The 18,195-nt window shown below is 36.8% G+C and overlaps 1 long non-coding RNA gene across 1 annotated transcript in view; it reads right to left on the bottom strand.

Annotated features, from left to right (window-relative positions):
* Positions 1-298: 298 nt before the first annotated feature.
* LOC142408653 (uncharacterized) overlaps positions 299-18,195 on the bottom strand; it is a 178,592-nt gene continuing 160,695 nt past the window's right edge. Inside the window, exon 3 of the long non-coding RNA XR_012775364.1 lies at positions 299-484. This is a non-coding gene — a long non-coding RNA (uncharacterized LOC142408653). The remainder of the gene's footprint in view (positions 485-18,195) is intronic.

Below are 18,195 nucleotides of genomic sequence, written 5' to 3'. Positions count from 1 at the left end.
GTGATACTATTTATATATATTACATATGCATATGTGTCGTGGTTTAGCCCCAGTCGGCAACCAAGCACCACACAGCTGCTCGCCCACCCTCCCCCCAGTGGGATGGGGGAGAGAATCGGAAGAGCAAAAGTAAGAAAACTCGTGGGTTGAGATAAAAACAGTTTAATAATTGAAATAAAATATAATATTATTAATAATAATAACAATAATAATAACAACAATAACAATAATAATAAATTGTAATGAGAAGTAAAACAATGAGAGAGAGAGAATGAGAGGAACAAAACCCAAGGAAAAAAACAAGTGATGCAACTGCTCACCACCCGCTGACCGACGCCCAGCCAGTCCCCGAGCAGCGATCGCTGCCCCCCGGCCAACTCCCCCCAGTTTCTATACTGAGCATGACGCCATATGGTATGGAATAGCCCTCTGGCCAGTTGGGGTCAGCTGTCCTGGCTGTGCCCCCTCCCAGCTTCTTGTGCACCTGGCAGAGCATGGGAAGCTGAAGAGTCCTTGACTGGTGTAAGCACTGCTTAGCAACAGCTACAACATCAGTGTGTTATCAGCATTATTCTCATACTAAAATCCAAAACACAGCACTATACCAGCTACTAGAAAGAAAATTAACTCTATCGCAGCGGAAACCAGGACAATGTGCATATGTATAAAAGGTTAATAACTGAACAAGCTCTAAACAATATTCCAGAACTGTAGATATAATAAACAAACTTTATTAAAACTCTATAAGGAGTTCAAAAGAAGTTTGAAAACTCAAAGACATTGCAGAATGCATTAATCTCAGTTGTCAAAGTCATAGCCATGAGTTTCCTGGCAAATTCTTTCCAACTCACTAGTCAACACCTGCCACTATACAGGCAAATAGCTTCTTGATGCTAAATTCAGCAGTGCTAAAGCTAAGGATAGACTAAGCTCTTTTCAAACCATCAGTGCTGAGAGGTTCTTGCTCACTTTGTACTCATCACTTCTACTAGTGGCTTCCATGGAAATTAGTTCAAGTAGGGAGTAAAGACCAGGAAACAATTTCAGAATAATTAACATCTCTCAATACGGAATGGCAATGATACATTATGAACGAGAGGGCATGCTCCTTGTCCGTGACTCCTTCAGGGACTCATGAAATAGAAAATGTTTTGCAAATGAGCAGAGAACAACAACGGGTGCAAGCAGAGTAAGCAATATGAAAGAAGTACTGCATTAGAAGGTTAGGGACAGGTTGCAGCATGCCAGCAGCACAGCAAGTGAAGTTACAGTAATTCTCCTTATTTTCTGTAAGCAATACCATGTTCTATCAGAACAGGATTCTGCCTCCAAGCTATTCTTCATAAACAAAAAACATTTCAAGATTTTTAGTGTTACAGTTATACCAATGAGGGCCCAAATCCTAGAGGTATTGGAGACACTGAATTCTCAGGGATCAAGTTATGTGCCTACTTAGGAGTTTAGTACCTTCAACACTTTGCATTCAAGTTCATACAGGCAAAACCCAATAATGGCTTCCACATTTGTGGCCATTTTCCTTCAGGAAATGAATTAAAAAAAAAAAACAAACTCATGGAATAAGTAGGTAAATAAGATAGTACATTTACTGTTAGTCATTTACTGGATTTTTTTAACTTGTCTTTTACTCCCACACCAGGAATCCACTGTGTGCTACTAACCATACATTTTAGCTGACAGCTGTTATATTTAGTAAAACTTGCCTGTGATTCATTATTCATGTTCTCAAACACCCTCAGAGATAAATTCCAATGAAGCTCAAAGATTCATCTGAATGGCTGCTGAAATGACATTTGATAGTATAGGAGTGTGTTGAACATGTCTAGATAAATCTGATGCTATGTTATTATAACGCTCTTACAAAACTTGTAAGATATTCTATTACTAGTAAGATGCATGTTATGCAAGACTGTCATCAAACATAATTATCTTCAGAGGAAAAGGTAAAGGCCAAAGTATGACAGAGCAAACTGATTTGCTGCAAAATCTGACTAAAAACCTATTGCCCATGGAGGACTGGCAAGATGTTCTAGAGCCCAAAGTCATAAGAAGCTGCCATATCAATCAGAATTACTAAGTGATGGGGAAGGAAGCAACTCATATGAAACAAAACAAGCTGTTTATATTCAGTGTTTACAGTGTGAAGTGGTGTGAAAAAGTTAATGTAATTTCTTTGCTTGCTTTGTCTTTTTCAAGGCTTGTGTGTCTTTCTATGAAAAGTTTGTCTCTAGCCAGTAGCTTCTATGGGAAGGATGGGTAAGAGTATCATGTATATACAGAGTCGTATCTCATGCTTCTGTCGATGGAAGCCTGTAGAGAAGTATAATTCTGTTCACGTTCCCATGTTTATCATGCTTAAAGGGTAGGAATTTAAAATCTCTTTAAAGGACTGCAGAGATTTTTTAACATTCATAGGCCTCAGGTTTATAATACGTTCAATAATTTCTTCAATGCCCAGGATAATCTCTGCGTGTGCTCTTCCCAACATACATGTCTGACCTTGCTTATACATATAAAGGCCTTATTTTCTGTCACTATAAATATGGAGAAGCATATGACTCAGTTCAATCTTCGAACAAATGTTCTCGTTATTACTTCCGGCATCTGTGGATGAATCACGGCCCTCGCTATTCCTTTGCATTGGACAATGAAGACTGGAATAGCTTTTACTGTGGTTAATGGTCTAAGAATATGGAAAGAAGATAGAACTTCTGCAGAATCGTGGATTTGAAATTTGCTGAGTCGTCACCTTGAATATGGCAAGGAAACATGAGCAATGAATACGATGGCAGCCTGGGGGCTGCAACATAAGAAATGACAGTATGCATTTTATGCAGTTCTATTTCTGTACCTACGTAGATTTAATAGTATCACAAGATACCTACATATCAACAACATAATAATGATAAATTATGTAATATTTGTCTTTTTAATGTTATTGGCATGATACAACTGTAAGACTCAAGAAGACTAATTCTTTAGCTACATATTTCAGTAACTTCATACTTGAAATTCTTTGTATTTTAGAAATTATTTTGGAAATATTCTAATTTGAAAGTTTTATGGGCAGTCTGGGTTTGGGGTACATTTAAGTGGACTCAGTCTCCTTCTTCTGAATTTTGACCTGCTACAACGGAACTATTTTTAGCAATTTATAAACCCAACTATTATCAAGCAGTTACCCAACTGGTAACTGCATGAGGAGTATTTGTATATATAATTGTACATGCCTATCTACAATTGTATTTCTGTTTTGAGCACAAGTCAGCAGAACAATTTAAAAAAATGTATGTTCCTAAATACTTCATGGAGAATTGTGTTCTTTTCCTATTGGAAATCTATTCTGTGTAATTTCTTTAGTGCTATTCACTCCCTGCTTCCTCTTACATAGCTCCATGTCCTCCGCCTGCAGCACAAGAAAGGTATTTTAGTTTAGTTTAAAATGCATCTGTTGGCTGATAATCTCAGTTCCCAGAAATATGGCTTAAAGAAGCACTGTTGGGTGAATACTTGTATCAAGTCAAGACCGGTTCTACACTGCTTCAGATCCCACCTTCAGAGCCAAAAAGGAAAAATAAAAAAATCTATGGTTCATGTGGATTCATGAATAAACCACCTTTGAATTACTTTGGATATCATCTTGTTTAAAATCAATTTAAAGTTTAGCGTACAGAGCAATGCTGCTAAACCCAGCTCTCCAAGATCAATATATCACCATTAATCAGCACTAGATCATATGCTCCAGAGGATGGAACATGCTTCAAGTGGCACAAGGTCTGCTGAGTAACGATGAAATTGTAGGTGGATAATAGTAACTAGATATCTTGGGACCATTCTTCCCATTTATATTGTTAAAAGGAGAAAGGTGCAATAGAGTCATTAACCTGCACTGCCTGTGGGGTCTCGCAATACTTGTTCCATTACCAGAAAGGGTTTTTTTTTTCACCAATCATCTCTAATGCTACTAGCAACAATTTATTGTGTATCTCCACACAAATTAATTATGAACATACCTTAATTGCGCTAGTCATAATAAAATAAATTGATAATTACAGACTAGTCATAATTACTTCTAAAGAAGTTTCATTTTAATTCAGAATTCATTAAGCTGACATAGATGGGCACTTTGTGTAAAGTACTTTTGCTTAATAATGAAAACAAATTCTTTTATTTTAAGCAAGATTGTCCCTTTTTCCAACAGTTTATTTCAGAAATTACTGTTTTTCTTGTACTGAACATGTTTTTATTTAACAAGAAGTTGTCAGTGAAAGTGGTAGATACTTAGAACCTCAGGTAGACATTTACAGAAAAACACTTGTGGTTTTGCCAGAAAAAATATGTATTTGAGACAGGAGACAGGAGAATGAAAAACAGAAAAATTCTAGATTCTCTTTGGTCACACTCTATGTTTAAACAGCATCCCTAACCTACGGACAATCACTAAAGGCGCATAATTAAAAACATTTTTTATATTATATTATGTTATGTTACATTACGTTACATTATGTTACAGTATGTTATGTTACATGCTTACTGTGCCCTGTAGAGTAGGATTTATTTTTTTTTAGGCTTGAGCCAAAAGCATAATCTTTAAACTAAGGAAACCATTAATAGACACATCTACTTTTTCTGGCATAGGTATATTCCTTGACAGAAGTGTCTGCTCATGTAAGGAGCTGTAGCAGTGAAAAACCTATTGCAAAGAGAGCTACTGTGTAACTCTGACGTACTGAACATATTTAATAATTTCTGGAACTAGATAGGCAAATGTATAGATTATGTCTGTTTAGAAATTAAACTGCCTAAAAAACTTCTGGAAGCTCTCTAATGAGTGATAGAGTGTTGCACTATTTTTGGTTTAATTCAAGCAAGTAGAAGTAGCTATCTGCAAGTATTTATGGAGAACGTTATTACTATTTGCTCTGGATACAGACTGAAAGTACAAGAATCAATTCTATATTGATGTATTCAGATGATGCCTAGTAACTACCCTTTCTTTCAATGGCAATATAATTATCTGCTTCTGTTGGGAATAGTATTTCTTTTAATCTTATCATGAAACTCAGTCTAAGCATGAGATTATAAACCTGGTTGCATCTGATTGTGATGTGTAGGTGAAGTTTAGGAAATTATAAAGTCTTACATAAATGCACACATAGAAAAGTGTAAGCTTAGGCAGAAGCCTTCAGAGGTAGTAGGTTTTGGGGAGGGAAATGCCTTTTCCTGTTCTTGAGAAGTTCTGGAGGTAAAAAAATCTTCTAAAAGTCAGGCTGAAAAGACAAAGAAATGTTTCATTAAGAATAGTAAAATTAAAAGACAGTTTCACAAAGGGATCAAAACCGACCATGTCCCATAAAACACTGTTTTAATTAATTTGAATCTCTATGTAAAAATTATGGACATTTACCACAAAATAGACAATAAACTGTAAAATTTAAAACAGTAACCTGTTTCTAGGTTCTTTTCTTAGAAAATATATTGGATTTACTTTGGACTTACACTTAAGTCACTAATAATAGAAGTAAAAAGTAATGGTAACTGGGAAATAAGAATGGACTGAAGACTGAAAAGTTCCAGTCAGATAATAGTGCAGTTAGTGATTTATCATTTCTCTTTTCCAGATTGGTAATAATCTCTCATTTTCTGAAAACACTCTTTCCTAAATGAGGCCCTTTGTTCACAGAAGGGACCTGTGGAAGTCGTCTTGTCCAACCCCCTTGCTCAAGCAGGGCCACCTAGAAACAGTTGCCCAGGACCATGTCTAGATGGTTTTTTAATATCTCCAAGGATGGAGACTCCAAAGCTTCTGTGGGCAACCTGGTGCCAGTGCTCAGTCACCCTCACAATAAAAAGTGTTTCTTGTTCAGGCGGACCCTCCTGTGTTTCAGTTTGTGCACATTGCCTCTGGCCTTGTCACTGGGCACCACTGAAAAGAGCCTGGCTCTTTTTTACACCCTCCCTTCAGGTATTTGTACACATTGATGAGATACCCCTGAGCCTTCTCTTCTCCAGGATGAACAGGCCCAGCTCTCTCAGCCGTTCCTCATAGGAGAGACACTCCATTCTCTTAATCATCTTAGTGGCCCTTCACTGGATTCTCTCCAGTATGTCTCTTGTACTGGAGAGCCCAGAACGGGACACAGTAGTCCACGTGTGGAGTTATTAATAGCAGTTTCATGAGATTTGACTGCTTTCAAAGGTAGAAATGCTCCAGGAGATTATCTGATCATTGAGAAGATTCAGGCTTTCTATCATCAGTAGCTCATCCAACAGCTGCAGATTTGTACCATTCCACCTTTTTCTGCTCAGAAATAAAATGGAAATGAAGCAGTGGAACAGTAGAGCTGAAGCATCCAGTGTTGGGCATGGATGCCAGAGGTGCAATACCGGAGTTTGTACACCAGTGGTCTCATCACCTGCCTGACCAGCACAGCAAATGTTATGTTGCCCTGTGCTGCTGAGGCAAGCTGACTGCACAACTGAATCTGAAAACATTTTAATGTTGGAAAGGTCACAAAGACACTTTCACAGTCTATTACATCAATCTGAAAAATTTGGAAGTATATTGATGGAGGCAGTCAAGGAGACTAATCCTTTAAATTGGAAAGGTTTATATATCTTTGGTTTACTATGGCAAGGAAGCAAGAAGGTTTTCTTCCACATTATTTGGAAAAGAAGGAAAAAAATTTTAGAAGCAATGGAAATATGACAGGACTTGGGATCATCAAATCCAGCTCCTGTTCCTGCTTGCAACCATGCAAAACAATTATTTCAGAAACTTACCTCTTTCTAAGCTTAAATCTCATCAGTTTCTTCCCCCTGGAAGATTATTATAGAATGATTTTCAACTTATTTATCAGTAGTTTTAACTATTGCTTCATAGAAAGAAACTCCTTATAGATTTTCTCAGAGTTCCTTAAAGAGTTGTCTCATCCCCAATGGATTATGAAAGATACTCTTGTTCACTCCTACCCTTTACTTTGTGAATCTAGTTGCATTCTGTTAGACCCTTCATATAAGATATATTTTCTATTCCTCTTATCATCCTAGCAGCACCTATTGCAATTTGAACTCATCTTTCTTGAACATCAGTGATCACAACTTGTCCTTGATATTGTAATTATCAGAAATAGACAGGCCTGAAACTGGAATGTTTGGATAAGAAATTCTGAATTAAGCTTTTAATACAGATATAAGAACAGATGAATTATCCTGAAGAAATCTGAGGCACCAGCATTACAGACGGTGGATTACGTTATTAGTTGTTCTGTCTTCAGCTATAGACAGTGTACGGAAAAACTGTGTCTAAGACCTGGGTAGTAAGCGAGAGACAAGTTGGATGGCAGAATCATGTCAAAGGTAGATCATGGCTGTAATAAATCACCTTCCATAGGTTTAATAGTGCATAAATCTATCACATGATCATAAGAATGGTGAGGGCATCGGCACAGGATGGCACAAAATCTGTCAATAGCTCTAATGAGCTCAGCACAGGTGCTGTTAAGTTGCATATTGTTAAAGTAAAAAAAGGATAGTTAAAACTATTTAACTTTTTGACATTCAAGCTGTTAAAGATGATTAAATGTAATGTAGCAGTAGCTATAGGGCATGTAAAGATCATAAAAAGATGAAAGAGACATGGCGTGATAACCCAACAGTGCATCAGCAGTAATGGCAGAACAGTAATAGTCTACATATTCTTCATACAGCTCCCTTGCTGCTCAAAATCCTCTCTGTCATGGACTAGATTAATGAAACTGAGACGAACTTTATAAAGGTAGCACTTTGCTGCTAAAAACTGTTAACTATCTAATCTTTCCGTGACACTAATGCTACCTTTTTACACTGTAAATTCTTTCCTAGAAGAATTCTTCATTTTCTGTGTAACTAGAGACCTTGATTGTTATAAATTACTTGTGCTGTATACCCGGTAATTTTGTTTAATCCTACTACTTATTCATCTGTCAGTTGACACAAAACACCACAAAACCAAACCAAAAGAAAACCATGCAAAGGAAAAGACACACAGAGCTGGATTCTGACAGCTTTTTCCCTTCCAACTAGAAAGCTGCAGCCTGTTTGTGAACTGGTTTGAATTTTCTGACTATCTATTTCTTCCTTAGAATTTATATTTAAATGAAAACAATTTCTGTGGGATTGCCTGAAAATAGTCATTCCAACATTTTTTTCAAAAACTTTAATGTTAGAAAATAATTTGTTTACAAAAGTTTAGTGGATGGTGTACATGAACTTTGTAGATTTCTCCAAAATTAACCAGATCTTCTTTAAACATTATAATTCTAATATGTCATTGTGGTAAACAAGAAATATTCCATAAATCTGTTAAAAGTCCTGTATTACTTCCTCAAAATCTATACAGGTACATGGACTCTGACATGAGTAGTCCTTTTGACAACAGTGGAATTACTAGTATAAAGGCACTCAAGAATCCAAGTTCTGCAGTACCGGCCATAAATTCTTGTAATACTAAATCTCACTAAATACAGAAGGCATTTAAGAGATTGACCTTAAGAATAAAAATAGAGAACCAGAATTGTCTTCTGTGAAGAACTGAATGTCAGTATTTTGTTTTGACTGAATTCTCTCCTACAGTCAGCATCTTTTCTCCCATTTTTTTTCTATGGAGATTATATCTGTTAGAAGCTACTTCATTGCATGTGCTCTGTCCAACCATCTCTACCCCAGTATTTGACTTTCTTATAAAAGCCCTGTTTACATACATATTGTCTTAGGGAGGCAAGTCTGTTGATTCCTTGTTAGGGCTCAGCTATATTGTACATCACGGCCAGCTTCAGCAAGAGATACAGGAAGTACTGTGATTCAGAGAGGCACACTGCTGAAGCCCTGCAGGGACTGCAGTCTTCCACTAATTTGTCTGTGAGTCCTTGCCACATCTTCTTTCCTCCATAATATCATTATTTTTAAGCACCTAATGGTACTATCTATGAAAGTGCTTTATTTTGCCAAGAAAGTGTAAGCACTGCTTTACATCAGTGCTACTGAAGCAAGAGAGACTGTCTTGTAGTTTCTGAGTTATCACTCTATCCAGTTTAGCATGATAAACATAAATTACTGAATGTTTCATTCAGATTTTAGATACAATTAATATTTCAGGTTCACAAATACATAGTAAATACATTCCCAAGAGATGTGCGCAGAATTTCTTCTCAAAGGCAAGGGCCACTAAGACAAAGTCTCCATTGCAATGGGTAACTGACTCTCTGCCTGCACTTAGGAGTTTTGAGACTGATAGAAACCCCTACACAGAGAGGAAGAAAAGAGTGTCCAAGGAACATAGCAACATAGGAACAAGGAAATGAAAATAGCAGTACGATACTTCGCACAATGATACACCGCATAAGGATAAATAGATGTACAAAATTTAAGAGTATTCTGTTGGATAAAAATTCCCAGTTATTTATTTAGCCAATCTTATGGAAAAAAAGTCATTACAGGAAAATTACTATTTCTGTCATTTTTTTTGTTTCAGAAATTTTTCACTGAGTACTATTTCTTTACTATAGCTAAAACAATAGGGTACAGTTCTGAGAAATGGAAATGTATGAAACCATTAGAGGATAGATGGCCAAAGCATCTGGTCAGATAGGCCCTCTGATTGAGTTGTGTCAGATAATACTGAAATAAAGGGTAAGTTATCTGGAAATCACAGAATTTACTCTAAAGCCAGTGTGTATAAATAGCAAACGCATTTTAGATTCCAGACCTAACTATGTACATAACCATACAACTGTAAACATAAAAATGTACTTTCAAACTTAGAGTGGTTATTGATGTTTGCTTTTTATGAGAAATTAAATTTTCCACAAATGTTTAAATGTGTGTTGTACATGTTTGATTAGGTGAGTTTTACAGTTCCTGGATGGAATTTCTGGATAAGAAAGAATAGCACAACAGCATCATGTTTTAGCACCTGAAATGCAGGAAATCCAAGTTTAGGTCTTCGTTCCAAATCCTGTAAACTGGGGACTCTTTCACATTTGAGAAAAGAGGGCTTATCCAATAGATTATGGTTTTGGGGAGTAAAGGATAAAAAAAAAAATTGTGTTTGTTTTTTTTTTAAATCTTTTTTTTTTTCCAGCCAGTATTATTTCAAATTCAGAAGAAATGAGTTTTGAAACACAAGTGAGGCCAAGGTGCACATGCATGATTGTAAGAGTATATTAATCATTATTCATGCAAGTGAAGTTGTCATAATTACTTTCAGACTTGGTTACTGCTCCTAGAAATCCATCTTTTGATATGGAAAAGGGTGGGAGGTTCATTAGTTTTAGTCCATTTCTAATACTGTAGGAGTACTTTGGGGTTGGCAATCCTTTCAATGTGCCATGATTAAAATATTACAGAAGCACGAGTAATTCTATATTTAAGGTGGAGATGAGTTTTATGCTCAAGAAGGACCTTCTTAAGTAAGTTATAAATGAAGCATATCCCTCCAAACATTACAGCTTTTATACTAAGTACACAACAATTTTTTTCTGAGACGTTACAAAATAAACCAATTAATTAGTCTGAGTTAATGTAATTTAAAGATATTTAGTACTATTTTGCATCATTTGTTGGTCCCTACTGATCTTTATAATAGAATAACCTGATCTTTCAAAATGAATGCTTACTGAAAGTCTGTGCTATGGCAACATCTCTCTCCCCCGCCCCCCAATCTCTCTGCATTTATATTACAATTACTGTTAATCCATGCTTTATTCTGAATGAATGAAAGTTTTTTGAAAGAATAGAGGGCAAACTGTAAAAAGAAAAAAATTACAATTTTCCATCGTTTTTCCAGTACTGACCAATAAAACCAGAAGGTTAAGTATTCACAGAGATCTTTTCTTCCTTCCAGAGATAACTATCTACAATCAGTTGGAAATGAAGTAATGCTTTTCAGCTGAGACTGAAACCTGAACTTCTGGAGTTATCAGTATTTTACGTTGGTTTATTTTTGCCTTCTATTCCATATTTCATGTAATAAATTTCATTGTGAAGTAAACTGCAAAATGAACTTTTAGTTTAGTAAAAATCATATCTGAGCTTGCCAAGGTAAAGGCTATCAGCTGCAGAACATGGAGTCTGGCCAGAATTAAACAATAACTATCATCTTCATAATTTTTTCATGTTTCACAGACCATAATGCCACTCTCTTTTGCTTACAGCTCCAAAGTTACCACTTTAGTTACACTTTACTTTTTAGATTTACATTCTTATTAACTTTTAACACAAAAACCTGTAGTTTATGGTCTTTTCTACAAACAGTTGAAGCAGTAGGTTGACAAACTAAAGAGATAAACAGAAGCCTATTTGGAGTGTGAAACTTTTACTATTGCTGTTGTGCTAAATTCGCTTTGTTGCATTTTAATGTTAGAAGGCTATCAATGCATAGCCATGAGATAGTGTCTTGCATTTCAAATACATATGCTGAGTGGTATGAATCTTAATTATGTTTAGAAAGCCAGCCTCTAAGACTGGACCTACTTTTAGGCTTTGTGTTTGAGAACAATGTGCATATCATATGAAAAATTCAGAACAGACTGTTACTATTTTATCAGCTGCCACAATAGTAAAGTATTACAGAAATTTTACACAGGAGGACATGCTGCTGTTGTGTGTGAACTGCTGACTACGGTGAATTCTCTGTTTGTTTTGTTTAGAGCGAAACACCATTTTTGGTGTCAAAGTAGCTGTGTGTATGTTCACCTGAGGTGTTGGCTAGGCATTACCATGCAAGAGGAAAACTATATTGTTATTACACGTTTGGGGGGGATTAAAATGCCTTGAAATGTAAAGAGCTTGAAGAATATGTGTTGCAGCTTCATTTGACAAGGGAGATTTGTCAAGCTGTCAATTGTACTGATTAACCAAACGACCACACATTATCACTTTTTACCTTTCCTTTTGTAGACATTATTTTAAGTAGCATTTTAACCAATACTCGCTGTTAAAGAGTTTGCACTGAAGCAAATGAAAAAACCCTCCAGATATTATTCAGGATCTGTTTACACGTATTTCTTGATGCTATTTTTCTTCAGAATTAAGAACCATTTCAGTTGGCACTTAAACTGCAGCAAGTGCACTCAGGCTGGCATAGTGAACAATTTAAATATGTTATAGGAAGGTATAGAAAGGTGGTGTTTTCAAAATGGAAAACAGGTAAAACAGAGCTTATTTATATTAGGTAATTGTGCTCCTTATTACCTCTTCCTTTTGGTGCCAGATTGGCTGTTACTCCACAGAGAATATAGGTAAGCACTGTATTTTCAGAATTGCCAGTTTGTTATCAGGCTTAATGTCAAGATACAGAGAGTCTGAGCAAGGAATGTTATAATTCAACTGCTCAATAAACAGAATATTTTATCCCCATTTGACCTCAACATTTATGCAAAAAATAGCCCTTTATTCCATTACTATGGCTGCTGTCAGTTACCTCAGTGTTTAAGACTGTTGGAAAATTACAATTGCAATGAGCCAGCAGCTACCCAGAAGCTGTCTTCTAAGACCCAGCTGACACATACGCTAATGTCTGTACTAACTAGTCATCCCACAGACCCTGCTGAGTACCCTTCTTCAGAATTTCTAATACCTATTTTTAGCGACACAGCAGTGACAGACAATATAGGTCATTTCAGAATCCAAGTCTGAAGTCATCTTGCTAGTGTTTTAAAATTTGGTGACCTCAAAGCTGGTGGATGTTTCTGAACTAAAGTCAGCATTTCTTTTCCTTCTGGCCTTGCTTTTGTGCTGATACACAGACACGTTTCCTGCAGGCTGGGAAACCTGCACTGATACAAATTTTACAAATCTGTATAGTGGGTCATTACAGTTGTTACAGCTATAATGTGCAGCCACTCTTTGGTAACCCGTGCACCTCTCCGGCAATTACAGCAGTAACCATAACAATAAACAGAAAGGATTCACTTTTCTAAAGTCCCAAAAAGTTTTGACCTCTAGTGTCATTAAGTGGCTTAAAAACAGGAAGAGGTCTGTAAAATAGAAGCTCCAGCTCAGGAGCATCCAACTAGTGTGCAGGCATCTAACTAGTGTTCATTTCAAATGGAGTTAGTTGCCTAAAGTATTTTACAAGCACCTGGGAAAATTTTAGTTTCTTACTGTTGTGAGCTACTCAATCTATGCCAGTTTATGAAGAGTCACTCTTGAGAGGCACATCAGGTCTGTGGATTAGAGAAATGAGAATTAGCACAATTCTAATCAGCTCCAGTTTATCCCATCTCAAACTTATTCAAAGTTTTAAGAATATATTCTCATCCAGCACACTAAGAAGAAAACAATCATATAATTACTTAAAAGGTTATAGCTTTAAGGGGTCTCTCAGCCTCAAGGCCCCTTTGTGTCAGAGGCAACAGAATGCCTTCTAGTAAATATTTTACCAGCACACTATGTGCAGTTTTATTTTTTGTCAAGAACAAAGCACAACTTTAATTTCTCAAAAGGAATCATAATTCTCTTGTTTACATTTCTGTCACTCAAAGAAAAAAAGTTTTGTCTTCCTGTTCTATTTTGTGTTAAGAACAAATTATAATAACAAATACAATTCCCCACTGATTTTTTTGCTCACTTTTTCCTCAATTCTTTCTTGCTTAAAATGCCTGTCAGTACTTTTAACAGTTCCTTGTATCTCCAACAAGCCTGGCCTTAGGCTGTAGCTTGACAAAGACGCCCAAGATACCTCCATCACTTCAGAGGTGGCAGCTGTCACCTTCCCAGTGCTCCTTGTGTTAGGAAACGCGTGTTGCTACTTTGTCTTCCTCTAGCAGTCGTAAAGTCGTATAACCAGGATGCTTCAACATGGTAGTATTACGTGATGCAGCTCTTTCACAGCTTAGAAATAACATCAAGAGTTAGTCCCACAATTATGCAAGCTTTATTACTTAGGTTTCTGGTACATTTTATAAAAATGTTGAGTTTTAACTACACAGTCATTAACACAGGATAATGCACCCTTTTTATAAGGGTGCAAAATACAGTGTTTAAAAGGAAATTAAAAATGCCACTGTTATAGTAGTGGGAAGAGGACTTATACCAATACTACCTCATTTTCCTCATAGCCACCCTTACATGTATATCTGCATTCTTGGAATGACTCACTATGTCATCAAACTTAAAAAAAAAAAAAAAGGACTTCTTGAAGATAATTTAGTCTAGCCACCTAAGCCAGCATTAAGAATTGCAAAAACAACAGCCTAAATCTCTGAGGCAATGATCAATAATGTCCCATCAAAGTTTTAAGCAAGGAATCTGAAAAAAAAAGCCAACATTTATGGAAAATATAATCATCCTTGGTAAAACAGTTCCCTAGACCAAACTGAGGGAGGTAATTTGAAAAAAGAATATAGCCTTACTTACATTCTTTTCCACTACTTGTGACACAACCAAAGCTGGCAATGGTTGGAGATAGGATGTTGCCCTTACAACAGTAGTGCATAGGAAATCTCTATTTTCTCACTTTCCAACAGATGCACTTAATTATGGGGATATTTAACAGTATAATTCTTTGGGTTACACTTCAAACTTAAAAACAAGACAGAGGTAACAATCCTTAGACTCTGTCCAGAGGTGTTTTGTATAAAAAGGATCCTGTTATTTATACTTTCAATACTAGAAATAAATTTATGACTACTTATGTTTTAAGGCCAGAGACACCTTTTTTTTAATTGCAGAAGTTTATATTTGTCAACACATACCCTAAAGGCAACTCTGTTATTGTCAAAGAGATGGCTCCTTGAGATCCCTTCCATCTCCTGAGGGTCTATAGACCAACCAAATGACTGTTTTGCCCATGCTATCCTAAAATATCAAAATCCTTACTGTTTCAGTTTAAATTTCAGTTCGACATCCTAATCACTTCCTCTCTAAATCTTATTTTAATTGAAGACTAAAGCTGAAGTCCAGTCCTCTGAGTCCTTCTGAGAGGCGACTGACTACAAAGGCTCCTGCCTCCACTCCGCCTCCTCTATAGTCAGGCTCAAGATACAGTCGCTGTTACCACTCTTTCTTCACTTAGGAACACTGAGATATTATTCAAGCCTTAGTGCAAGGACAGTTTTAGTAAACCCTTCCCACAAAAACTGGTGGAAGGAGGGTATGTTTAAGAAACAAAGAGTTTAGATGAGGGACAGAGTAAGCTTCCACACACAGTCAGAGACAACAGCTTGAAAAGGTAAGCTTGCATTGCGGATTTGGCATTCAGTGCCATGTAAAGCATTGTATAAGCACTATGCTATGCTTCTGTCTGTCTGTTGTGGTTTAGCCCCAGTCGGCAATTAAGCAGCATAGAGCCGCTCGCTCACCCTCCATCCCGGTGGGATGGGGAGAGAATCAAAAGAGCAAAAGTAAGAAAACTCGTGGGTTGAGATAAGAACAGTTTAATAATTGGAACAAAATAATAGTAATAATAATAATGAATTGTAATGAGAAGGAAAACAACAAGAGAGCGAGAGATGAACAAAACCCAGGAAAAAAACAAGTGATAAAACCGCTCACCACCTGCCGACCAACGCCCAGCCAGTCCCCGAGCAGCGATCGCTGCCCCCCGGCCGACTCCCCCCAGTTTCTATACTGAGCGTGACGTCATATGGTATGGAATAGCCCTCTGGCCAGTTTGGATCAACTATCTTGACTGTGCCCCCTTTCAGCTTCTTGTGCACCTGGCAGAGCATGGGAAGCTGAAAAGTCTTTGACCAGTGTAAACACCACTTAGCAACAGCCAAAACATCAGCGTGTTATCACTATTATTCTCATACTAAAATCCAAACCACAGCACTATACCAGCTACTAGGAAGAAAATTAACTCTATCCCAGCCAAAACCAGGACACTGTTACTGCTCTGCTGCTACTTGTCTTCAGTTCAGTGCTTCAGCTCTATTTGTTAGTCACATGAATTTTATAAATTATATAAAAGCAATTAACCTCTACATCAGAATAGTATGCATCTAGCAATCAGCAATGAACACTGAATAAGAATTATATACGCATGCAGATAATATGCATGCAAATCCCAGGTAGTGGCATAACACAAGGTCAAAATCTCTAAGTCTTCAGAGTGATCTCAAAAAACCCCAATGTTTGCAAGGGTGGCCTACACTTAATTTTACTGAGTTCATCACCTCGGATTCAACTTAACAAAGCAGCATAAAAATGTCTCAGCTGCAAAACCAAAACCCTGCTGTTACTGAGTACTTGATTACAGCCATCTCTCTTTGCAAGAAAGTCCTTTATAATGCATCTCATATCCAAATGTGATTTTAATTTTTCGTTCATCGGCTTAGAAAAGTCTGTCCCTAGCTAGACAGGTCCCTATCAAATTTTGGCAAATAGTTAGAGGACAGTACAACAGACTCAGAGGATTTTCTCTCTTAAAAAGAAACAAAAAAAATAGTCAAAATCCACAACGAGAAATCCATATTTGTACATCTGTGCATTTGGTAAGCATAATGATAAACATGTTGATTTGATACCATGGGGCACGAGTAAAATCAAAGACTTGCCAGTGCAGTCTTTGTACATAACAGATTATACTAATTGTCTTGTAGGGCAAAATTTAAATTCTAAGTACTAACTCCTGTTCATCCCAGGTGGGAAAGATAAAACCTTTTTATAAAGAAAGAAGCAAGAATAAGTAGGTTCCACAGAGGAGAAGCACTGGATTTGCAACACTTATTATGTGCTTACAGCTATGCATCCTCAAGGGGCTGTACACCCACATGTAACTGAAATAATTGCAGTGACATCATTGTGACATCATTCTATAGGTAACAGTTTTCAATAGACAGACTGTACTTCTGTGGATGTCATTATGGTATGATGCCATCAATACTGTGTGTTGCTGCAAAATCATCCCCTTGGTTGTAATAAAAGCCTTAGAGAACCACCCCATTGTACAGCTTCAGGGTCATGTTTTCCCCTTTTCCAAACTATAATGAGTTACATGCTACATATAGGCTAAAAAATTCAATTCCCCTTATTCCAAAAAGCATAGGACACTATTACCTGAGCTACCACATATTCTCCTCGATTCCATCATGCTACTGGGATTTTAAACACACAAACGAGCAGACATGATAGCAGGCACAATCTCTGGACCAGATCCTTGGCCTTCAGCTATATGGGAGAGTTATTAAACTCACACCAGTTTAGAGCAGCTCAAGCTTTGGCTCATTGCCATTTTCAGAGTCAGGAGACGAAAAGCAATGCCTTGTGGCTTCTGTCTTCTTTCTCCAGATCCTGCGTTTGCCAAAGACTTGGATCACCTTAATTTACTATCTTGCTTCTGTTAACTTCTTCCTTAAAGCCTTTAATTTGCTTTGGTCTTGAAACCTTGCAAAGCTCTTTAAAATCTGTTGTATGAGCCCTCTTTTTAGGTGTTTGGAAAAAAAAAAGAGGCTTAGTTTGGTAGGCTCATGAAGTGGCTTGAGTGACTGAATGTGACTTTCTTTGTGGCAATACCTGTAGAATGGAAGGAAGAAAGAGTAGAATAAGGAGGGCAAGAAAAAGGAATATTCCTAAGTTAAGCAATCAAGAGAAAAGACAACAACAAAGACAAAGTTATAGCTGTAAGGATGAGGAATTTTATGTGGTGTAGAAAAAGGGGACATATCTTTATGGACTTGCAATATTATGCATCTATATACTCATTTACAAAACCACTCCTTTCAGTGGGCCTTGCTGACCTGCCCTATGGCTTTCATTTCTCATGCCATCTGTATACTTTAATATCTTTAATTAGATACACTGAGGCCAAGGGCTTAGGCTTTTAAAGGATTAGATATTTCTATAGATAATTATAATAACTGTAGTTGCATTAGGTAAGATTAAACACTTTTTTTGAAGAGACATAAGCTTCATATTTTATGGAACAAGAGAAGTTCAACTGACAGAAGGAAGAAAACTTCCCAAAAGGCAAATTATTTCATAATTGTTCACTAAGGGGATTCTTTTGCCTTCTTTAAAGTATGATGCTACGGTATCACAGCTAAAATACCAGACTCTGTGGATCCATCTAAGCGTTTGATCCTATATTCCAAACAGGAACAAGAACTATTTTAACTAACTCTGACTTATTTCAGTACTCAATCTCTCAAAACTTTATGACTCTTCTTTTTTCTGCACTACAGCTAATTAAGGCTG

This window comes from Mycteria americana, chromosome 4 (assembly GCF_035582795.1).
Source record: "Mycteria americana isolate JAX WOST 10 ecotype Jacksonville Zoo and Gardens chromosome 4, USCA_MyAme_1.0, whole genome shotgun sequence".
In the NCBI taxonomy this organism is placed as follows: domain Eukaryota; kingdom Metazoa; phylum Chordata; class Aves; order Ciconiiformes; family Ciconiidae; genus Mycteria; species Mycteria americana.
This window is presented reverse-complemented; position numbering and strand designations above follow the sequence as displayed.